A 25,807-nucleotide genomic window follows, 5' to 3' on the forward strand; every position below is an offset into this window, starting at 1 on the left:
ACACCATGGTGAGAGATGAGTCAGACCTCTCCGTGCAGCAGAAAGTTTCCTCATGCCCAACGCTTCTGAAGACTGGACTGAATGATGCAGATAGGGTGGTTTGTACCAGAGGAGCTATCATATCATGACATAAAATTCTGTAGATATTTTTGAAGCAAAAAATTGTTTCTACCAAAGTATAGTGTGGTTGGAATTGCTGTCAGGCATGTGAGAGCCTCCAGAGTCTGGGATCTCAAGTCTGAATCCAATATCTTGAATCAGAAATGCCGGACTCTTTTTATTCACTGAAAAACATAGGGCAATAATGTTTTTTTTCCTTTCTGATAATTAAAAAAATAAGCCCCTAATTAAGACACTCATAAAATTTTTAAAACTTACTGTTACTCCCAGTTTAAATACCATTCATGAAAAACTTACATGTAGCATGTTTGCTGTCTGCTTAATATTTATTCAAAACCCTTTCCCACTGCAGCTGGGAATGCTGTTTCTAACCACAGAAGACAAGTGCAGAACACTGGGGATGTAGAACAATTGGCATTGTTAAAGGCAACAGGGACAGCTTTCATCCAAAACATACTACACATCTCACAGATGCTGGTTATCTCCCAGAGCTGGTACTGATAAATGATGTACAACAGGAGTGAATGCTGAGACACAGCCAAGCAGAGAAAAGAGTATCCAGGAGGAATTCCTTCACAGGAAGAGGCAACTCATTAAATGAAGAGAGCAGGTATAGCATTTATTTTTCCTTTGCACATCTGTTTTCCTTCTCTCTTAAACTCAGGACTTGTTTGCATGGTCTGTTTTAAGACAGAATCTTGGTCATGACAGGAAAAGCTTTATTTCTTTGTTCCTAGGATGGGTTTATATAGGTATAGATGTGATCAAGAGCATCTAAAGGAGTGAGGTCTTGAAAGGTGTTCTGCTCTTCTGAGAAAGCAGCGTTCAAACTTAAAAAGGGCTCTGTGATTCAATATGCCTTACTCTTACTCCCCCAAAATGGATAGCGGGTTCCTAGTTTTCCTCCTTTCACTTTGATTGTTCATGTTTTTATTCCCAGTTTCAAAATGTTTGAGTTGTCCTAAAGAACATCTCTATTGTTTCAAAGGCTGTACAGTTTTTTCTAGATTTCCTGGTTTTGGCTGAAGTTTAGTTAATTTTCTTCACAGTAGTTGGTATGGGTCAGTGTTTTGGATTTGTGGTGAAAAGGGGGTTGATAATACAGAGGTGTTTTTGTTATTGCTGAGCAGGGATTGCACAGAGCCAAAGTCCTTTCTTCTTTTTGTACTGACACCCTCGTGAGGGTGTTAGGGGTGCATGGGAGGCTGGGAGCAGACACAGCCAGGATGGGTGAGCCCAACTGACTGAAGGGATATTCCAGACCGTATGGCACCATGTCCTGTACATAAAGTGTGGGAATAAGGAGGAAGGAGGTGAGGTTTGGAGTGATGGAGTTTGTCTTCCCCACTCACCATTACATGTGATGGCACCCTGCTCTCCTGGGGATTGCTGAACTCCTGCCTGCCCATGGGAAGCAGTGAAATAATTCCTTGTTTTACTTTGCTTGTGTGCTTGGCTTTTGCTTTCCCTATTAAACTGTCCTCACCTGAATTTTCCAGTTTTCACCCCTCTAGTTCTTTTCCCTGTCCCACTGGTGGGGAGGGGAGTGAGTGAGTGTCTGTGTGGAACTTCAATTCAAGCTGGGGTTAAACCATGACACCATTCTAACCTGTCTCATATATTAAACTGTGTAAAGAACATTTGCAACTAATTGAAAACACACATAAACTCCAGAGATGAATGCCTCAGTCATTATCTTTCAATTATGAATCTTGGCTCTATCTATTCTTCAATATCTGGTTTTGAAACCACCTTCAAATCCTGACCTATAAGCTCAGTAGCTTGTGTAAGATCTGGAAGATAAAGAACACTTTGAGTTTTGGCTCTGCATTATGTCAGATCCTATTTATGGGGAAATATAAAAATTACAGTCTATGGTGACTGTGGTGTGGCACATATTTAATGGAATAGGCATAAATTTCTCAGAAACACTGGTGTTTGAAAGTAAAAATCAAAGAATTTGCAATATGTTATACCAGGCTCTCATCTACTTCCAGCAATAATAGGAGAGTTTTTAAAAGAAACCACAGACTTTTATCCGCTCAGCTCTTAGGTTCAGAACCAAACAGTGCTGAGTATTAAAGTGTCACTCACTGACACCGATTCAGGGGTCATGAGGACATTTTAAACTTACCCCAGTGTAGGTAATTGTAGATCCACTTGAAGTGGTATGATCCAGCAACCATGTGGATATATAGATTTCAAAACGTTTAAAAATTGCTTGTTTTAATTTGCTGTTGATGCTAAAATGTTTTCTTTAAAATTTGTGTCTCTTTAGGCAATTGCTGACATATATGAGGGAATGTTCTAATGAAATTTTAATTTTTGAAAAAAAAAATTGTTACATGCAATATGAATAAGTGAAGAAATGTAAGCAGTCACAAATTGCTTTTTCTTACACAGGAAAGGAAAAAAAGACTTTTAATTTAATAAAGTATTATGCCTTACCATTTAAAAGTTTGAATTGCTTGTCCAATTTGTAGTTATTTGATTGAAATGACTTTCCATTTTGAAATTTATTTCATTTTAGGAAAAAAACGATACCAATTTTAAAAATAATTATTATTTGATGAGATAAAAATGCTGGAGATTAACAAGTTATTAAGTTATTATCTTTTTTGCTTCATTTTTATTTTCATTTAATTCAGAAATCTTAAAGGCCAGGGAAACTATATAAATAAATAAATAAATAAATAAATAAATAAATATATATATATATATAATGGTTTACAGCTAGGAATGGAAAAGTGAATAAATTAAGCAAAACTTTTCCCTTTTTTTTTCATAGACTTTATTTCTCAGTTCTACTTCATAATAGGAACACAGAAAATTTTGCAAATCATGTCATGCCTCCCTTGATCATTATCACCATATTCAGTTCAAAACAAGATTAAATAGGTACAAACTGATCAGAAAGTAATTTGGCTGGTCACTGGAAGGACAATATTAATCATCAGATGATAACGTATTCTTTTAGCCCTATTTATTCTCTCAGAATTAGTTTTAGAGCCTAAATTTATTCCATGGCCAAAGTAGTCTGGATTTAAGCAACAAAATCAATTAACCCGATTAATCATAGATCCATTTGTTCAATGGAAGGTGTGATATTACAGCAGACTGTGGTACTGAATGATTAATGAATTTTCTTTCACTCCTGAGAAGCCACAAATAGAAGTATGGTTTTCAGTTCAGTTCTATCAATAATTATAGGCCTCTTTGCCAAATGTCACGCTAGTTTTATAATAATTTTTGCTCCTCTAATGCATGCTAAGATCAAGAGATGACTCAGGTGTTTACCCATTTCCTTATTTCCCTTCAGAAGAAGTAAAGCTGACTAAACAAAGGGACTTTGAATTTTGGGTTTGGGTCATGACAAGATAGACATCTGGGTCCAATTAACTCTCCTAACCTGGCCTGCTGCAAGAAGGGTAGTGTTTTAAAATGTAAAAGAAAGGAGTAAAATCTCCTCTTTCCCCAGAAAAAGAACACGAAGGAAGCTGGGAAGCGTAATCAGTATCCATGTATGGTGTTTCTCTTCCTTACAGTGGGATCATACTTTTATCCTTGCTTCCCACAGAGCTAGAATTTTTTTGAGCAGATTTTTTTGAGTCTGGGATACATTTAACTCTTTTCTTCCACAATGGGGGTACAAAGTCTACATCATTACAGTAAATGTTATTATATCCTAAAGAATATCAGAAAATGAGTGAAAGTTTTATGGCTGGTGGGAAGGATGAAATCTTTGTATGCAGACAGCATGACGTGGGAAAGATTGTTTGGATATTCTCCTATGGACTGTGCTATGAAATTACAAATCTAGCAGAATAATTAATGAAACCTATGTTTCACAGTCCAGCAGTTCTCTTCTGTATCCTGAACCCAGAGTTATCTGTCCCATGGAAGCAAACTGAGTTTGAAAAAATGTTTTTCTTCACACTACCTGCTTGCATCAGATGACTCAATTTACTTGTTTACGAGACACATACTAGCCACAAAAATTCATTCCTTCTGTCTCTTCAGGAGTGTAAAGAAATACCCTCATTCCCCTTTATCAATTTGTTAAAGAACAAGATGGCTTACCTGCTCCACTGTAAAGCTTATTTGCCCAGAAACTTCAGTATATTACAGTACACAAAAATTATACAACTTCTTCTACAAATGCTTTTATAAACAACTCATTCAGCAACAGTGCACACATTGGATGGTCTTCCTTGAGAAGGCAACCACAGACATTAGCAGAAGAGTTCAAACTGATGCCACTGCACACAAATCTGAATTCTTTGTCTTTTTTCCTTGCAATAGACTGGTGTAAGCCACCAAAAGAACTAGAAGTCATTGCCTTTTCAGTCTGTCAGATCAATGATCTACAAATAAAGAAGCCTTTTTGCCAAGAATTAGAATAGATTGGAGATCTGTTACTTTTGTCTTCTGTGTACGTAAAAATAAAGCTCATTTTAAAGATTTGTATGTGTACTGGTCTTCTCGTGTTTTGCTTTTTTTTCTCATTATAAATCCATTTTTTCAGGACTTTCTCATATGCAAACCCAGAATTAATATACCAGTGCAGCTCTAAAGGAGATATTGAAGTATGCGAAATATACAGAAAAATTTAAATAGCAAATGCATTTTTACCAACTTTATAGGTAAAGTTTTACTTTACTTTACTTTCAGTGACTTATTACAAATCAGATCTTATGCTTGCACAACATATTTGTCTGAGTTTAACTGAGGATAATCACGTCACATGAGAGAAGAAGAAAACTCTTAGGTGAGATCATACTGAATTTCGTTAAGTTTGGCTGTGGCTGTTGTTCTGCTGTGCAGTAACCTAGCTGGGACAGTGAAGATCACTTCCTGATAGTAGAAGTCAGTAAAGTGAAATCTGGTATTTCTTTGGTATAATTGTCTACATTTACAAAAGTTCATGAGTATATCCACATCAGATTAGTATAACAACAAGAAGTTCTTGGGGATTTTGATTAAAACATTAATGACAACTCTCTTAATTAAAGTTATATTTAAAAAAAGGAAACACTCAAACAGAAGAACAAAGCAAACCAGAACTATTCAGGCCTTTTCTTCAAGTCTGCCAAAAGGTTTCCAGTGCAATAGTACCTTTCTTCCATTCTCCCACAGCTGTACCCTGCTTCTGAGCTGCAACAGAGAAATGAAAAGGTGCTTAAACAAACATAAACTATAGGCCTTGTGTGATTATATCTTTCCACATTAAAAGAAAAATAACAAATGATGATTTACCTTTTAGAAAGTGACAACAAATCTTAACTGAAACATTTGAAGTATTTAACTCTGTATATTTTCAGTCATCATTTGAAGATTACTGTAAAATCATATTTCTGTATTAGAAGTGGTGTTCTTCTTGGAAAGAAATTTTGCATATTCCATTTCCTGGTATGTAACTGATTCAGACCTTTCTAGTTCATTCTAAATTCATAGACCTATGGAAGTGATGTGTGACATCCAACCAAAAAAATCCCAAAAACCAGAAGATCTGAAAGATTTTGTTGTAATAGAACAAAGCATCTTATCCCAGATAACTAGTAGGCCAATTTGCTTGAATTATCTCCTTTATTGAAATATATACTACTTTATTGAAACCCATTCATAGAACACTTTCATTGTGTTCTATGAAATAATTTTTAAGGAACATAGGTTTTGTTTGTTTTTCTAAACACTGAGTCGAAATATGTGTGTATATATGGGGGTATGTGCTCATATTCTTTAGTTTTATCAGCCCTACTCAGACACAGAAATAGTGTTTGGACTCGTGATGTAGGGGAAGGAATGGTACATCTACTCCTCCAAACTTGTTTAATTCTTTCAGATTTTAATTTTTGAGCTAACAATGTTATCCAAGCATCTCTCATTAGGCTACAAGTAAAATGTATATTATTGGAGGGTTTTTTTCATAAAATTCATTAAGTTTGTCAGAAAATACAAAAGCAAAATCCCTAAGCTAAACAAAAATTGAGATGTCAAGGTTTGGAATATCCAGGACAGACCTTGATAATGAGTAAAGCAGACTCTTACTGAGAATTTTCTTAGATTCCTGATTTCAGAGGAGCTCTTGATTTGTGTGGTCTTTGAAACATCGGGTAGATAATTTGTCTCATCATGATTTAATTTGTCACACACCACTTACTTAGCAAATCCAGGGAAAAGAATAGCCTTAAGGATACTTATATTTGATTGTTTCAGTAAGGAAAAGATGTTCTTTATACACTCAGTGTCCCCACCTTATAATTTGCAAATATGAAATGAACAACCCAAAGTGGTGACAGATGGAATCCAAACACTCATGATAAATAAAGTTATTTAAAATCCAACTATAAGTTCTTGTGAATATAAAAAACTAACTTATTTTTTTTCTTCTTGAGCTCAAGGCTTTGAACATTTTACTGCTTTTTTTTTTAAATCATAATACCAAGGAATCAGACAATATTCAATTGAAGGCAAGGAGTATTACAGAAGAAGAAAAAGGTGAAACAAAAATTTCATGCTTCTAAGATTGATAGTCAACAGAGCTTTTTGTGTGTGAAGCACAATAATCTTTATGGCAAAAAACATCAAGCTGCAGTAAAACAATGTTGATGATTTGCCTTGGCTGCTGTAGGACATTTATTATCTCATTCTCATGAATGTTGTGGTAGACTCACTGGGATTTTAAATTTAATTACTCCTATTTCAAACAAAAGTGAGAGAAAAAAAGGGGGAAGAAATAATAAAATATATTTGAAGACCACAGATGAAATAAACAATTGTGAGGCTGATGTTAATCCTTAAACTGCACAATGCATTTAAAGGTAATTATATTAAATAGATTTTATCATGCTTTGAATTTTTCAGAACATTTCTGGGTGACTTTTTACACTAAAGATAAATATTATTACATATGTGTGCATGTATTAACATACTTATACATAACAATAAAATATTTTTTATGAATTTGGGCTGCTGACCATAACTAGAAGTTAATTAACTGGACTGAAAACTCTAAATGGAAGATATGTCAGATCAAAGGTACAAATAAAATAGTGCTTAAGTTAACAACTTCTAAAATTATGAGTTAGTTCCACAGAGTAAAAAATATTTTTCATATGCCTTTTTTTGTGATACATATTACACCAAAATAATGCATCAGTCTATTCACCCTTCAGTATGTATTATTTGATGTTTATAACTGTATGAAAAAATGGAGTTCAAACATTACAACTGAGATGTAAAAATAGTCACAGTCAATATAGTTCTACTTTAAATTTTATTAGGGTTACCTATACTCACTATTTATTCCTCTAATTGCTGTGATCTTATATCTTGAAGAAAATCTCCAAGTTCAGTGAACTTAGAAATAAGAGCATGGTTCATTGAGGTGCTTCAAAAAATTCAAATTTGAACTTTCTATCTCGATGTTAAACTAATATAGTTTGGTGTAGTAGATAACATGATGTCTTTATGAATCTCTCTGTTGTCAGACACTGGTTACATAAAAATAACCTTATTTTCACTGACATGAAGAGAGCACTGCATCACTGAGCCACAGACTAACAGTGAAGGTTTTCATCACAAATCTATAACATCTCTTACAGATGCTGATGTGTGTATGCTTAGTATCCAGAAAAAAAGAAGAAAATTATCTATCATACCCATGCTTTAAATGTAATGGATCAAGTACTCTTGATTTTTCTCAAGGAATGTAAAGTGTGATTTTGATTGCAGACTATCAAACTTCAGTCTTGATTTTCAGTTTAAAGGAAGACATGTAATACCTCAGGAACATAACCTTATTATGGAAAGATCACTATGGCCTCTGGCATGTGTAAATCGGCCTAAAATCAAAAGAACAGACAGCCTGGAAGGTGGGATCACTTGCAATGAACCACTGTTACCATTGATAGTGACTTTGAATTCTCTATCGCAGAAAGACACTAATTAACATTTCTTCAGTGTAAGAACACCCTCAAAACAATCAAATATCATTTTACAGTTAACTGAGTATGATATTGAGAAAGAAGTGAAATAGTTGGAAAACTAGTTGGCAACATTTTAACATTAGCGATTAAGATTTTTGCCCTGATGTTGCCAAATTAATGTGCAAGGACTGGATTGGACTTTCAAACATTTGCTTGTGGAAAAGCTCTTCTGTGTGTCTAAGGCAGTCTAGAAGACTATCTCCATTGTTTTTAGGTGACAATTTTGTGGAAGCATATGTTGCAACCAAGACATGAAAGCAGGTCATGTAAAAAGCAGCTAAAACAGCAAACTCAGCTACATAGGCCTGCAAAGCAAAAACAAGTGGCTGTTTTCCAGAAATCTCAGTGCTGTGGAAACTAGACTGCTACCAAGATATGCAGTTTAATTTTGATGTGTCATATGTGTGACATATGTGTGACCCATATGACAGTGTTTGAAACAAGTAACCTTGAGCTACTGTGGTTATTCTACCAGTACAATACTTATGATATTTCATAGCTTGCATGACTGAGGCTTTTTTTAATGGTAAAGAAAGAAACAGAGGAAACAGAGCAACTATGATCAGTACTTGAAAAGGCAGAAGAGGAATATTAACTCCATTGGGAACTTGGTGTAAAATTTGAATTAAGACATAGTTTATAGCTTATTATGGAAAGTGAAACAAAATAACCATGTTGCAGTTTTCATATAATGTAATTTTACTTTTTGCTCTGTATTTTTTCTTTCTTTGTTTAGAAACAAAATTCTGAGTGTATTTAAGAGTATGGACCTGTACACCTATGTTATGTAAATGAAAAAAACAAAACAATTTCTATAGCTAATATTCATAAGATTTCCATAGCATAACTTCAGTTACATAAAAGGAAGATTTTGTTTACTAAGTTTTCTTTGACATTTGAGTTCAGTTAGTGCCATGGCAGAAGACAAGTTGATTAGGTCATTTGCATCATCTAAATGGAATTCTGAGTAATGTCATCATTCAGTGGGTCATTGAGAACAGAAAAGTGATTGTATCCCATCAAACCAGGCTTTATAATCAAGCAAATAATACTTGGAATGTATCATTAGTCTGTACAGATACAAAGTCTGATTGGCTGGTATTCAGATAAGGAACATGGACTTTGAATTGTACAAGAGTGCTTAAGAGTGGGGAAAAAAAGAAAGCATTGAGAAGAAGGAGAGGAAAAACACCTTCCAAGTGAATCCATGTTTGAGTCCAAACTTATTCCCATTAATCAGATTTGAAATCACCTTTAAATATGCTGAGATGCAGCCAATAAAAAGGAAAAAAATTCTGTAACAGTATAATTTTATTTATATGCATAGTTTAATCTGATGGAAACACTGTTTCTCTAGGACTGTATATTTTATTACTTACAAATGTTCAAGATATCTCCCCATTTTAATAAGAACTGTAGGTCTTACTATCCAAACCAGGCTTAAACAAACTTGTATAGAAACATTTAACTTCAGCTGCCTGAAGCACTTGACATTCAATCAGCCCCAAATGGCTCAAGTTAGTCCAAGCTGTAAAAAGCACTTTCATTTAAAGCACATACCACCACCGGAGAGGTGTTGAATCTGTTGCGTATTAAGTTAGCCTTTGTCAGCAGAACATTGCAGGGATTTAAACGTGTGTTAACAAATTACCTTCATTCAGAACACCAGCTTGACCTGAATCTCCTGAGCTACAAAATTCAGCATGATCAAAAAAAGAGAAAGAAAAGGGACAGTCTAGGTTAGACTCTTTTGGAATTGTAATGTTTCCACTTTCAGTACAACTGGCAAGAGTTTTAAGAAACTGGAGAATATCTTCTATTGAATGGAATATGAAAGAATCTGAGAATAACACGGTGTTTAACCTCTATACTATAAGGAACATATATTCACACATGTCTGTATATCTTGCCCCAGGCCAGTGTCAAGGAAAAGAGAGCGTTCAATCCTGCAAGGTACTGAGTACTCTGGCTGTGATCCAGCAAAGCACTCAGCTATGTGTTTAAATTTAAGTACATGGATCATGCCACTAACTTCAATGGGATTATGCTTAAAGATAAACTAACCTTAAATGCTTTGCTGGATCACAGCCACAGTGCTCAGTACGGAGTGAATACAAATCCAGTCTGAGAGGAGCATTTTCCTCTCTGTTTCAAGTGAGACTTCACAAAATACATAAAAAATTTCTTTTTAGGAAAAGAAGTTCATATGATAACCAGACTGAAAAGATTCAGAAGGGTGGGATGATTAATAAATCTTGGAGTCCTTGTGTTCAAACAAATAGGCAAAGCAACAAACAAAAAACAAGCTTTGATTTTCCCAGGCTCAGATATTAATTTTTTTTTCATGTCACGTAATGACTGAGCATGGACTGGGATATAGATAAAGCAGCAGAAATTGAGTGAAAGAGTAGAGATAGAGGCGAACAATGTTCCTTTTTATCTTTTGCCAAATTTCTCTCCTGATTGGCCTCTCTTAATTCTGTAATTGAAAAGTACAAGAAGTCTCTAAGTTTAAGCATATGTGAATACCCTCACAGAATACACATCAATTGAAATCAGACAATACAGGCCATATAATTAGAGGCAAGTGACATTCTTATGGGTCTGATGTTGTTCCAGATGAAAACAGCATGAAAGTACACTTAGGAAACAAAGAATATTTCAAAAAGCAAAAGCAAACCTGTGCTTTTCAGCAAGATCTATAAAGATTATTAACTTTGTCATTTGGTATACATGTTTTGAACTCCCCTTGGCTCCTGTCAGTGTAAAGAGGACCTGGTTAAAGCACTGGAGCCTACTGAAAAAAGTCAGATGAACCATACTGGTCTTTCAAAAAGTGATGCAAGTAAGACAAAGAACCTATCATGTATACACTTCCACCACTCACCTATTCTTGATGGGCACAAAAAAGGGTTGTCACCAATTTTTCTTTTATTATTATCAGTCCAGGTTGCCAAATCTTTGGGTAAACCCGCAAGTTTGTCTTCAAACAGTAACTGTCACAACAACTCAGGTTGTGAAAATGGACTGTGCAACAGTATTTACCAGGATGATGGTATGACTTGAACAAACATGTAAGAATTGCAAAATCCTGGGCAGCCTGACTGACAAAATGACAACCAAATCACATTTATCTTCCTGTAAAAAGGAGAGCACATTCCCTAAAAGAGCATACAAAAACCTAGGACTGCCTCCGAAAACTTGGCCACTCGTGGCTCTCTCAAAGGCTTGAATTGTATTTAAAATAATACACAATACGTACAAAGAGCTTCATATTTCAAGAGAAATAATTAGACAGCATTGCACTTTCTAGCTAACAGCTCTTGCTGAAGCAATGGGCAGCTCTGGCAAAAGTCTGCCACAGTGCACCCTGAAGTACAATCAAATCAAACTGATAAAGAATTCTGTCAGAGGTTAGTGAACATGAAACACTTTTGAACTACAAAGCGCCCAAGCAACTCCGCATGTGTATTTTTCCCCCTAGGTTTATCTTATTCCCAGAATTCAACTTCTCACCTTTTCATCATATCCATCAATTTCTTCCTTGTTGAGAAACAATTATACCCTAGGAATCTCTTGAACTCATTTATACTCTTTTCTTGAACCTTTACCCTTGTTCTATGGCTTTATTATTTTTTTTATAGAAGCCCTGCTTTAATTTTCTATTTACTCCTAAATCCTTAGTGTTAAAATATATTCTTCAGATTCAAAATTTGTCACCAACAGCTATCAGTTTCTTTCTCAAATAGAAAGGCTTTTGATTCAACACTTGAAATCTGAAGAATGTTCTCTATATTATACATATGTGTTTTGACCAAATATGTATAATGTTTTAAAGGAGGACATATTTTCTTAGCTATATTTCCATAGATCTACGTTTTTAACCACATAATCAAATCAGAAAAAAAAACCCAAACCATAAACATTAAACTGGTTGATTTTTCTTTTCCACCCTACACAGATTTTTATCTCTCTATAAAGAAATACACAAGAGTTTATTAGTTGTATGCAGTATTGGAACTCATTGCCTAGTCTTTTAAAATGCTTTTACAATTTTTTACAAAAGCTTAATTTTGTTTGATTGAAAATTCCATTTGGCTCCAGTATGGGAAAATATTTTAATCTGTAGTTCATGGATGCTTACCTAACTCAAATAAAGAGATGGTTACGTTTTGAAGTTCAGTATCTTTTCCATAGCACCTGTAAAAATCACTGCAGTACCTGTAGCAGCTCTCTTCCTGGGAGGCAAGTGTCCATCAGGAAATTTATCATCAGAACTGGAATTCTTTGGGAACTTCATCAAAGAGACTGAGAATTAAAGGCATTTGGAAATATAATTTTCTTCCAGGGTTAGACTTATTTCTGTTCTAAGGCATTTTGGTGAAGTTCTTTACTGTTTTTTGAGGTCCTGATAGAGTTTAGGGTGATCTCGAGGTCAGCTCTTTATCCAAACTCTTGATTTGTTTCCACACTGATGCTAACTCAGGTTTTCAACACTTAGGTGAACTCCTTTGCAAAGTCACTGCTCAGTGTTCACAATGTCAGCACATTACTGAGCTCTTGGTTTTGAACCCAGAATAACACACTGGCAGGCTAGCTCACATTTAAGGTGCTTATTAGCTCTTGGGAGAAGTCTCCTGCTTTGAATATGAATGAAGTTAGATGTAAAGGAAAGCTAAAGCTTAAGTTTACTCTTCAGCAGGGAAAGAGGAACTTGGAATTTTTTACTGTTTACATTTTAAATTCCCAAGGGAAATGAACAAAGCAAATCTTACATGGAGAATGGAAGCATGTTTAGGCAGGTAAAATTAGAATGTTTCTATTATTTTATTGCTATATTAATAAGTTTGATACAGATTTATCTCTGTGTCAGTCTTGGTGGGTTAGGAATCTTTTACTGCAGTGTAGTTCCTCTAACCCAAGCAACACAAATAAAACGTTTTCAAGAAAATCAGCAAATGCCATCCTTTCCATGAGGCAGTGGAGTTATTTATATTTATGTTCTGTTTTGAATTAGTGACTAAGCATAAGCACTATTCAGACTTCCTTCTATAGGTAGATAAGTGCCTTGAAAATTGGGGAATGGGAACTTACATAGTAATTATGATGTGTTACTTATGTAGTAATTTAATCAAAATTACCGCACATTTAAAGCTGAAAGTGTGTGAAAATACACATGGTATAACATAAGCTTCAATCACTTCTTTGGATGTAGCCACTAACATAGCTACTTCAAGGGGTTCAGTTACCTCCGTCTTCTTCCTGGTCCAATCATTCCTCTGTCTTCTCCAGCTCCTTCAATTTCACTTCATATTTGCATTCATCTCTGTGCAGCAATCTCACTTCTCTTGTGTCCACTGTGACGCATCTGATTTTGAAAGCAAATGTACATAAGAGTCTGTGAAAGCAATAGGTTGATAAACCTACTTGTCGTAACAATACTCTCTTGTTTTTGTTGGGGGAGTTTATCTTTTGTGGTTTGTTGTTGGGTTTTTTTTTCAGCCAGATTTAGTTTATTGAATTGATTTACCACACAGACAGTGTTTTGGTGGCTCAAGGTTGGGAAGGGTTGTACAGTATGAAGTGGTGAAGCAGTAGAGTTGGAGGATTGTTCTCTTCAAAGAAAATATTGTTCTTTCCATTTGAATGTAGAAAATTCCTAAATCATCTCAGGTTTCTACATAACTGCACCACTAGGATATGATCGTTTGGAAAGGATAACAGGTAAATTTGATGTGGTATTGCCACACAAATACCTAGCTTATGGCCAGACTTTATAAAACTACCTTAAAAGACTAAAAATTTAATTTTGCCTTCAAATGCATTAACAATTTTTTTGAAGAATGATTCAACATTCAGCAAAGAATCTAAGAGCCTGTTGACTTCTAAATCAGTTGCCCAATGTTAAATGAGGTTAAGTCATAAATATTCATCCTAGCGCAGCCCTGAGGGCCCAGTGGAGAAACAGGAATCTCAAAGTTTCTCCCAGAGCCCATGTTTTGTAGGCTATGAAGAAGCTGAAGACATTATTTTTGACCTTGTAGGGCAAACAGCTGCAGAGGCAGGAGTCTCTTATAGAGAATGTTATGGCAGCAACCAACATGTTTTTGCTGAGAGATGAACTGCAAACAAAATGTGATGCAGCCAGCTGTCTATCTGTACTCTGTGGTAGCACAGGATTTAATGGAGCTTTCGTGACACAGAGTTTGGATAATGTAGTACAAATCAGTCTTGTTCTGAAAATGAGTGTCAGCTTTTTTCAACACACTTTCTCATATTATTCTCTACCCTCTGATAATTAAATAAAAAATTGTTAGCTTCTCTGAGCACTTATTTGCATTGAGAAACCAAGTTCAATATTCTGCCTGTGTTGACACATAGATCTTATTCCTCTTAGATTAAAACAAATTCTAAATCTATTAATTTGTATGGATTTTCTCTCCTCCTTGCTAGGTGCATTACACTGCTCTATATGACAATGAATATAATTTCCTGTCAAGTGGCTTCATTTTTTTTTTTCATTGTCCCTCTGCTTTTCATTAACATGAGCATGGGCTATACTCATGTCAGTTTCTTTGACTTCTATCACCCTCCTAATTGTTTTTTATCTCTGCTTTAATTGTATTAAAAAAACACATTTCTCTCTTTTGTTGTCTGTAGCCAAAAGAGCTCCTCTTTTTGAGCTACCCTTAGTTTGTTGGTGCAGTTGTTGGGTAAAGCTACTTGAGCTGTCTCTCAGTAAGACCCTTTGAATTTTGTTTTGAACACATTTGGTTTTCCTTTGTTAGGAGAAAACAAAGGAAACAATTGTGCATTATGTGTCAGAACACAGTTTTAACACTCTCACACCATCCTCGCACTTGCTGTCCAAGACGCAGTAGCACTACTATCAGGAATGTTATACCTTGCAATTTTTTCTAAAAGGCAAGCCATTGTATACATTTTGATACTCTCCAATCTGAGGGTACAATTGCATTAACTCCAGTTTGGAAATAGACTGGCATTCAGAGCACCTCTTAAGAGAAAAATGCATGTATTTCTGTGTAAGTTAAACCTCAAAAATTTACGGTTTGAGGGTACAAAGGAGTTGCTCTCTAGTTTAATCTAAAGCCTACTGAGTCAACGAAAACACTTCCACTGGCAGCAGCTAACTTTGTAGAAGGTCCCTTGTGCAGTATCTGTCCTCTGCTATTGTCCCATGCCTTGTTCTGTGACTCTCTCAGCAACAAAAAGAGCATCTTACTTAACAGCTGGCATAGAATGCATCCTTGTTAATCAGAGATAAAAAACAGCACTTCAGTAGAAGATGTAAACATATTTTTAAAATCAAGAGTAAAATTACAGACCTCTACAACTAATTTATCACTGTTCACAGTTTCCAGTCCATGGCAAAAGAAATAACAATAAATATTTACCAAAGGAAAGTGGATCTACATTTAGAGCCTTTTAATAAATGTTTAAAAGAAAATCAGCATAGATCACTTGGCTTTGGCAATCGCTTTTATCTTCTATCTGTCTGTCTTTGATGGATGTTGTTCATGCTCTCTAGTTTACAGTAACAAGCAAGTTTTTAATTTTTCTATCTTCCTTCTCTCTAGTGCCAGGCTATGATGGATGATGTGACAAAAATACTCATCAGTAAATTCTAAATCCTGAATACAAATTAAATTAGTAATATAAGAAACAGATTTGCATTCTCTTTTGACATTGTAACTGCATCTGCTACTCTCTTGTTTTTCCCTTCTACTTGTTTAATATTTATAATAATACCAAATCAGCTTTGGGATATCTTGTATTTTCCTTTAAGTACATGAGCATACCCTATTGTTCAAATATACTTTTGTTATTATTTGAGGTGAGATGTTTGGATTTTGAATTGAATCAGCAGCAGCTGAATCATAGCAACTATCAAGGACTGGATTTCCTACCAACCATATTCTGCTCTCTAAACAGCATAGGTAAAAAAATTTACTAATTAAAAATATGGTTATCTGGCCAGGCCCAGAGAGTGGTGGTGAATGGAGTTACATTCATGTGGTGGCTGATCATGAGAGGGCTTCCCCTGAACTCAGTGTTGAAGCTGGTCCTGTGTTAACATCTTGTATCTATAATCTGGATGAAGGGAATGAGTGCATCCTCAGACAATTTGGAAATTACACTAAACAGGATGGGAGTGCTGACCTCCCTGATGGAGACGGAATATAGGGAGGCTCTGCAGAGGGATTTGAACAGACTGGATTGATGTGCCAAGGCCAATCCCTGTAGGCATTTAATGTATACATAGAAGTGACAGCTGGGGCATGGTTTCATGGTGGGCTTGGCAGTGTTAGGTTAATGGTTGGACACAGTGGCCTTCAAGTCTTTTCTAAACAGAACAAATCTATGATTCTGTGATTCTATTCTATTTTCCAAGTGTTTTAATTTTACTGTTCTGAAGGGCAATGTTCACTTTAACAATTGTTTTCCTCAAGTTTTGGGGTGTCTGAATCCCTAAAGGTCTTCTGTATCTAAGTGGTTTCTTGAAATCTTTCTGAGGTCCTTTATCCTTCATGCAGAGAAAAAACAATACCTCATAGACAAAAAGAGGAATGGTAGAAGAACTAAGGAAAAAATTGATCATCCTTTTTAAATGTTTTTCTTTTATACAAAATTTCTTCTTTAGAAAGGAATTTAATTTTAAATTAGTGTAGCATGTAACCATTGTTAGGCACAAATGAGCGCACACACACACACACACACACACACATGCACACACAGAAGATTGTGATGTTGAAGTTTTCCCAAGAGAAGAAATATCTGTTCAGGAACTTAAAATTTGATACTTATGGAAGTCAGGGAGAACTAAAATAAATGTACACAAGTCAAAATGTTTCTAGTTAAAAATCAATAGGGAGAAGAAAGCTGGATGAATTTAAAATGTTCCTTCTTCTAGATACCGTATTTTCAATAATGTTTTCCTAGCATTGCAGTTATTCACTCTTGCTGAAAAGCTCTTCTAAGGTCAATCTCAATAGAGGCTCAGAGTGAATCCAAATAAAGGATTATTTTTATGGTGTGGAGTGCAGCTTCTGCAATCTCTTTTACATTTCTCTTCAAAGGTAAGACTGACCAGATAGAAAAGAGATGCCAAGGCACCCTTATTCTTTAATCAATTTCCAGTCACAGGGACGGACATTTTGGTCACCTAATTTAACCTTTTCAGGTGACAGATTTTATCCCATAGTTCTTGTATCTATCTTAAGGCTTTACATTTTTACATACTATTTCAGTATATGAGCATAGATAACATCTGGTAGAGCTACAAATTTTTTTTTAGAAAGGTTCTTAGTCTAATATTAAAGACTTGCAGAGGCACAGCTCAACAGCATATTGATGAAAGGATTTCAGTGTTTAGTTATTGTAAGTGTGAAAACTGAGACTGATTTCTAGCATGAACTTTCCTCCCCTGGCTAGTGGATTGCATAATAAGCACAAATAAATTGAAACTCCATTAAAAACAACAACAAAAAAAATCAAGCTGCATAGTTTGTGCTTTGAATGGCTAGAAATGAGCTAGAAATATGCCCCTGATGCCATATTTTGAGGCAATGAATTCCATGCAACCCAAACATCTAAGAGAACAAAGCAGCCAGCAATCAAAACTTGAAATAACCCTCAGTTTCCCCTGAAAAGCAAATAAAAGCAGTATATGCCAGCACAGTTTATTAGATCAGATAAAGGCTGTGAAGTTCCATTCATTGATGTTTTTCCTGTTGTAAGACTGAATGTTTCAGAAAGTGTGGAAGTTCCTGTTGGCAAAGAGAAGCTGAAACAAATCTTTCTGGGATTGGGAACAAAGAGATCATCAGGCCTATGTTCTTAACCTGCAGTGGTGATGCCCTAGGGAGTCAGTGTGCTCTCAAAGGAATTATTACACTATCTGTCTCAGAGGGAATGTAACTTGTGAGACTAGAACTTGAGCAGAGAAAACTTGTAGGACATAGTATGGCAGAAACAGATTACTGGGGAAATGAGAAAAAATGGGTCAAATCTACAAATTCACAGAGGATGCTTTGGAAAGAAAATAAAATTATTGATTTCTTGTGTTTGGGAAATTATCCTCTTAAGGCAGAGAAGAAGTAGAATGATTATCTGGTTTAATTATAGGACCAATGTGACAAGAGAAAAAAATGGCCAAAGAGGTGACTGAGAGCTGTTCTGTAGGGAGAGATTTGAGTGTGATGGTTGAAGAAAAACTCACCATGAGCTGGCAGAATGTACCCATAGCCCAAAAAGCCAATGGACTCCTGGGTTGCATTCAAAGGAGCATGGCCAGCACGTTGAAGGAGGTGATTCTTCTCCTCTACTCTGTGCTTGTGAGATCCCATCTGGAGTACTGTGTCCAGTTCTGGTGTCCCCAGGCTAAGAAGGAGATGGAACTGCTGGAGAAAGTCAGGAGAAGGGCCCCGAAGCTGATAAGAGAACTGGGCTGAGAAAGTTGGAGTTGTTCAACCTGGAGAAGAGAAGGTTATGTGGAGACCAGTATCTGAAGGAGACTACAGCAAAGATGGAGGGGGCTTTCCATCAGGAACTGTAGTGATGGGACAGGGAGTAATGTGTGCAAATTAAAAAAAGGAAAATTTAGGGTAGATATTAGGAAGAAATTTTTCACTGTAAGGGTATTTAGACACTAGACCAGGTCACGCAGAGAAGCTGTGGATGCCCCAACCCTGTCAAAAGCTAGGCTGGAGAAAGTCTTGAACAACCTGGTCTAGTGGGAGATGTCCCAGCCCATAGCAAGAGATTAAGACTACAAGATCTTTAAGGTTCATTTCAACCCCTTAACATTGTGTGATTGTATGATTCTATGAAGCACAGAAGACATTTTATTTTAGAGAATCCATGAAATGCAGAGGATAAGTAAGAGTATGCTTTCAGAAGTATCCCAGAATACTTCAGAGCAATGAGACCATTAAGTCAGGGAAGAGTGTTTTGTTGTTTATTGGTTTTGTCTGGTTCTTCTAATGTAGTCTGACATATAGTCTGACAGCAATTTGCTCTCAGGTATGAGCAAAATGCCCATATGTGTAATACTCACACCTGTCACAAATTCTTTAAAACATTTATTGTAAAAGAAGAATTTAATCTTCAGTCAGAGCTGCTGGAGGTGTCTGGGGAAGGCAAACTTGATTTCCAAGACCCAGTCGTTCTGGGCACTTTGGTGCCAAAGGATTATCAGAGTACTAGGGGAAGCTCATATCTAATGAACCACAGGCAGAGGCAGAGAATGTCCATAAACAGAACCAGAAAACTCATGACTTATGGGATTCAAGGCTGACAAAAGCTCGCACAGCAATTCTGCAGTGTTCCAGCAAGGGTGTTCCATTATATCTATGACATATTTTTTTCTGTGTGCTGAGTTTGTACCATTCACACTTGAGAACTTAGTCTAACTTGAACAAAACTTAGAGATTATACGCATTCTAATAAAATTTATATTCTGATTGTAAATATAATAAAACATATGTATTCCTCTTTTTTTTCACCACATGTATCATATGGTCTTAAAACAGACCTACATATATCTCTCCTTTTTCACTTTCCTTGGAATCTTCTCTCCTCTGAGATGTACCACAAGTGTGATTCCACAACTTTACAAAGTATTTCTCTGTCCACAAAGCAAATTAGCAGAGTTTTTACCTTCTAATTTATGTCTCCATTACTGATGCCTCTTGATAGTTACAATGTGAAGATAGTTGCAATGAGTGAAGAAAACTGGGACATCTTATCTGAAAGCACATTTAGATGTTCCAGTTTGTGTGGAAAATGGACATCATTTCAAGTAATGCTCAGAAAAAAACCCCAAATATAAGAACATTTTGTTTCACAGTAATTCCAAAGACTTAGCATCAACAGTGACTATAAATAGACGCCGTTACGGAAAATGGTTTGGCAAATATTACAAATATGTTTGAATTACTGTACCAGTGCTGTGTAAAAGGCCATCTGAATATGCAAAAAACATGTTGGATAATTAAAACCAGAAGAGAACTAGTGGGATGCAAAACAAACTATAAACACCAATTCACTCATTTCTGCCCTTGAAGTTAAGAGTTCTCATAGAGGTAAAGCTAAATAAATACTGAAAATTAGAAGAGAGAAAACCAAAAAGCATGCTAAAATAAAAACTTACAAAGGAAAGGTTAATGTGGTATTAAAGTTTGCAATTATTCTTTTTCTAAATGAAATATAAAGAAAAAAGAAAGGGAGAGTGCAAAAAAATCTCCAGCTAAGCACTACAGTTTTCTTCTACAAACCTGAGGAGATAAAATGTACCCACTTATTAAGACTAATCTCAAATCTGTGTTAGAAACACATTTGAGACATCTAATCATTTCAGTCTTTGTCACCAAGCCAGGCAGGAAGCATCTAGCTGTCAAACACTGGGACACAGTTCCTAGCTAAATACTTCTTTTTTATATAGACCTAAAGAAACTGGGGAGAAAATACTATCTATGAAATATTATTATGAAAGTTATACCCTTATGTGCTAAAACAAGAACTATTTTGGGAGGCTGAAGCTATTCCTTAAAGGAGAAGCTGTCATACTTCTGAGTTATCCAGCACTCTAGGGATGGGCAGATTTGTAAAAAAAAAAAAAAAGCTAAACCACCCAAGAGATGGAAACAACCCTCCAACAGCCAAACACTTTGATGAAAAGCTTTATTAGGTTCCCATTGGATCTGATAGCCAATCTCAAAAAGGTTTGCATTGCCCTCTATTTCTGCATTTGAGATTTTCACTTCACCCCTGGCAGTATAAAACGTAAATGGTGCACTACTTCTCCAGTTCTGAAAAATGAAATTAAAACAGAGAAATGCATTTTCAAGGGATCATGATGGAAAAGGATTCTTATTTTTCTTTAGATGTATCAACCTGCTGCATATAATGAGTGGCTCTCTGGATCCCAAAGATAACCATGAGAAGCTTTCCCTAGCCCCATGACTCCAACCAGGCAGTACACAGCTCCTATTAAAGGATCAGTGAAGAACGCTTCTGAGACACATAAACGAGGCAGTTTCTAGCAAGTGTCACATTAGAAGAATGAGTGCCTGAGTCCTTTGCTAGTTCTTTAAGAGCTGGAAAATCCCACTTTTATTTTACTTTTCTTGAAGTGAAGAAAGAGTCTCTTTCAGTAACAACTCCCAGTCATGTCTGAGAAGTGGGACCTGTGTGACTCACCATTGCAGCAATGTACAGGTGTTGTCAGGTGAGAACTGAAGTTTAGGAGGGTTCTTCATGGCACCCATCACCAACACTACCATCTAAAGCTACAATCCGAAGGCTAAACCTCATATAAAAGAAGTATGCTCTGGTACACAGAAAATATTTTGAAGAAGCTACCAAATTTTTATTCTAGTATACAACTTCATTATGTGCGTTGGGCCTCAGAGTTTCAATTATTTGTACTGAGGTTTCAGCAAGGTACTGAAAAGCACTGAAAATCTCTCAGTTTCGGGCAAGAGAAAACTTCATATAAATATCAAATTCAGTCAGGATGGTTTGTGTTCTGGATGTCAATGAAGGGCACAAGGGGAAAAGGACAGAGTAGAAGAGGGAGCTTGCGTGAATGACTTTAAGCCTCTGGGTGAGCTCAGGGCAGACCCTGTGCCTATGAAATCATTTTCTATTGTTAGCCTGTACAAAATGTTTGACTGTAAGCCCAGAGGGAAACTAGGCTGGTTTTGTGCCAGGCTACTGTTATCAGGACAGTGTAAGACTGCTACACTGCACATACAGAACAAAGAATTACAGATTTACTTTTCTCTGTGAGAGTCAGCTTAATGACCATTATTGTGATTTTCTATAAAAAATCAGTAAAAAAAACTTGTGTTCAGGCAGATGTGTTTCTCATGTATTAGAGAAGGGAAACCTTGACTCTCTGTGTACTGAGGGGAGTTATTTCTACCCTTGGAAGGTGACCTGCCCCAGAATATCTCAGCTGAGATTTGCTGCCCTGTTTTTATACAAGCCTTTACCTTTGCACATACAATTATCATTGCTATCCACCCTGGTGAATAAAAAATTCTTTCTGCATGTAAAGGCATACAGCTTGGGTATTCCTCAAGAGAAAAAATGCACACAGAGTACATAATGGGGGAGTGGGAAAGAGAAAAACAACATGGCAAACACTTTTAGCAGTATTTCTAGTAATAAGCAATGAAATAATCATATACCTGAAAACATCTTATGATTCCATACCTCAACAAGCTCTGCAGCACAGTGTTCTAGTAAACATGAGTAAGAGATTAATGTAGAAGTTAATTTAAAATAATTTTTTATATGCATAAAAAAATTGAAAGGAATGCATAATACAATTTATGCATTCCTTTCAATCCCTGCATTTTAGCATTATCATCTGAGTGATTAATCTGTTGAGTTGTATTTCTGTTTTACCTGTTGTAATAACTACTCAGATTGGGAATCTTAGTTTTGGATATTGATGGACAGACCATTTCATTTTAGATCCAGGTTATACTTTCTGCTCACTGTCTTCAGATATGAAGGTGTAAGGCTATAAAAATAGAAAGTACTTTTCACAGGTCATTTGATTCAGCTTTGGAGAATAGAGTGTTTTGATATCGATCATGTCAGGATCTCTTCCTCTGCTTTAACTAGACCAGCTTAACATTAATTGCAGAGCATTTAAAAGTCATCTGTTTAAAGGTGAATTGCTGGGAGGAAGGCTTGATGAAAGAACTTAATAAAGTTATAATTTGTTTGGCATGTATTTTGAACAGCAAAGTGTGTTATCAACCTTGAATATGATTCACATTCTGTCAGCATGCTCAGGATGTGTAGGTTCCTTTTCAGCAAAACTAGAATGAATGTCATTTTGAATGTGAAACAAATACATAAAGCAAGTATCCTGAAACATAATTTCTCTAAGGAAGTTGTCACTGTCAAAAGTCATGAAGTGATTTAGTGTCAAGGAGACTCTAGATAGTTTTGCTTCTTTCCTCAGGGCTCACTGATATTAATTATTTGCAGGAATTTGTATGTTCCTATGAAACAATAAAGGCAAGGAATATTCAGTCTGAAATAAATAGTTTCATTAAGTAAATGCCTGTAGGTAAAAATATGCTCTGTGAAATGTAACTCTCTCAAAGTCCTATTACGTTTGTGCTGCCACAGATCCTAAAATGTGTTTTCCTGAGTACTTCCAAAGAGATAAAGTATACACCAGTAAAGAAGTAATATGGCATATCTACCATGTTAAGATGTTATTTAGTTAGGTTAAGCTGAGCATAGGACATAGAGTTTTCCTTTATGGTTTACCTGACACTAAAACTTTTGGTTTCTATAAATAAGTTATGCCACAGCGTGTACTAAATAAAATGCAAACTTCTCAACTTGGTGACTGTTTTACTCAGCTCAAGTCCTTTTCAGTGGAACAATGGCCTTTTAAAATCCATTATTTGCTTGCCAGATTCTGAAAAACTAATATTCATAGACTCCTTTTGATAATTCGGGTGGCTCATCATGGTAATCCCGTGTGCTGGCAAGGACCAAACAAAGCCATATATTGGCTTGTAAATTAATCTTAGCAACCTGGTGACATAATAACATATTTTACATAGGATGAATGGATAAACTGATCACATCTGTGTAAATTCAGTTTTTATATTTACTACTGTATGGTCAGCTTGACTTATTCTGGCAAGTGAATATTAGATGATACCTAATGGTGAAACTCTTGGTTTGTCTTTTCTGCTATGATTTTTGTGAGAAAAGAAGGGCTGTACTTCTTGTTAGCTAGGTCTCAAATATCAGGTCTTGTAGTTTGTTTTTTTTAATGGATTGACATGTACAATAGTAGATTTATAGTAAAATCCCATCAGAAAATACTTGAATTTGTCTTTCTAAAGCAAACAGAAGCTGGTTAGAGTGATTCACTGTGCAAGTTATACAAAGTATAACATCTTCCTAGAATCACAGGGTATCTCTGGTTGGAAAGAACCTAAAAGGAACATTGAATCCAACTCCCTGCTCCTCAGAAGAGTAGCCTACCTTTTATAGAGACAAAAACTTGTTTTATCCAGTGCTAATCTCACACTTAGGGGTCCTACTGAACACGAGACACTCCATAAACAAGACAGACATCCTGTTTTGATTGTTGATAACTGTGGACCATCTCTGAGTAAAGAGGTCTTCATCCTAAAGGGAGGTTTGAAGTCTTCTGGATAACGAGTAGTGAAAAATGTGTTTGGCTTTTTTTTTTATTATTCTACAAAACTAGATGATAGGAAAGCATTTACCAGTTTCCTGACAGTTTTTGAAAATTATTTTGATCTGTTGGATGACTGATGTCCTTCAGTATCAAGGGTTCTGTTGAGAAAACAACGTGTCTTCTTGAAGATGATGTAATGGGACAACACTGGCAGATAAGAAGTAATACACAGCAGGGTGAAAACTTTGCACCATGCCCCTATGAACTAAGACAGTAACACATGTTATTTCCATGAGATCACAATTCTGGCGAAATTAAAAATTGCAAGTGAGGATATAAAAGGCAGGAAAAAAAAAGTTGCTATTATTGGTTGAGTTATAAGATTTACTCCACAATGAATTTTAGTGCCACTGAAACTCAAATTTTATATGTTTCAATCCTCAATCTGCACTGAATGCAGTTCCTCCTAATAACAATGTATGAACAAATGGATTCTCACTATTTAGAGGGTGCCTGTGGTGTTCTAAAATATGTACTTTCAGTTGCTTGCTTTTTATATTATATATCTATTCAGGAACCCTCTGTACATATAGTAGCCACTCAAATAATCTGCAGTTTGAGAGAAGCAGTTCATCAAAGAGGAGGGCTGTGAAGATGATCAGAGCCTTGGAATGCCTCTTCCATGAAGACAGGCTGAAAGAGTAGGGGCAGCTCTGCTTGGAGAAGACACTAGGGGGACCTGATTGTGACCTTCCAGTACTTAAAAAAATCTTAAAAAAAACCCCCAAAAAACAAAGAGAAGAGCTTTTTACCAGAGCATGTAGTGATAGAACAAGGGAGAATGACTCCTAAATGGAAGAGGGTAGCTTTGGATTAGATATTAGGAAGAAATTTTTTACTATGGTGGTGGTGAGACATTGCAATAATTCACCCAGAGAAGTTGCACAATCCTTGGAAGTGTTCAAGGCCGGACTGCATGAGGCTCTGAGAAACCTGATCTATTGGAAACTGTTTCTGCCCATAGCAGGGGGTTGGAACTAGACTGTCTTTAAGGTCCTCTCAAAACCAAACCATTCTGTGAGTATGAGTCCCCCAAGTCCCCTCAGCACTACAAGTAAAAGGCATTATCTGCTGGTCATCCGCCCAATATCAAGACATCAGAGACATGTCAGAACAGGCTCTCAGCCTGAAGGTGAGATTGATGCCTGAAGGTAACATTTTTACAAATGTTGGGTTAACAGAGCATAATATCTTTGATATTCTGATATTTCCTATTAATAGACCAGGGACCTTGGTATTGCACACACAATTCTGCTCAACCTCATCAAGATGCATTTTTTTCTGCTTGAATCACAGCAAGATATGTTTTGTAAAAAAAAAAAAAGCTTATATCATCAGAATGAAAATTGAATTCTGACAGGGGAAAGATTTTAACAATAAAAGCTGTGAAAGTCTCCTGAAAGTGAGAGTCAGTCCAATCTGACACAAT

At 36.0% G+C, this 25,807-nt stretch overlaps 1 protein-coding gene across 1 annotated transcript in view; it reads left to right on the forward strand.

Moving 5' to 3' along the window:
- The first annotated feature begins 653 nt into the window (after positions 1-653).
- LOC136563691 (cadherin-19-like) overlaps positions 654-25,807 on the forward strand; it is a 112,566-nt gene continuing 87,412 nt past the window's right edge. Inside the window, exon 1 of the mRNA XM_066561246.1 lies at positions 654-730. The gene's annotated coding sequence lies outside the window, so the exon portion shown is untranslated. The remainder of the gene's footprint in view (positions 731-25,807) is intronic.

Source organism: Molothrus aeneus, chromosome 1 (assembly GCF_037042795.1).
Source record: "Molothrus aeneus isolate 106 chromosome 1, BPBGC_Maene_1.0, whole genome shotgun sequence".
In the NCBI taxonomy this organism is placed as follows: Eukaryota; Metazoa; Chordata; class Aves; order Passeriformes; family Icteridae; genus Molothrus; species Molothrus aeneus.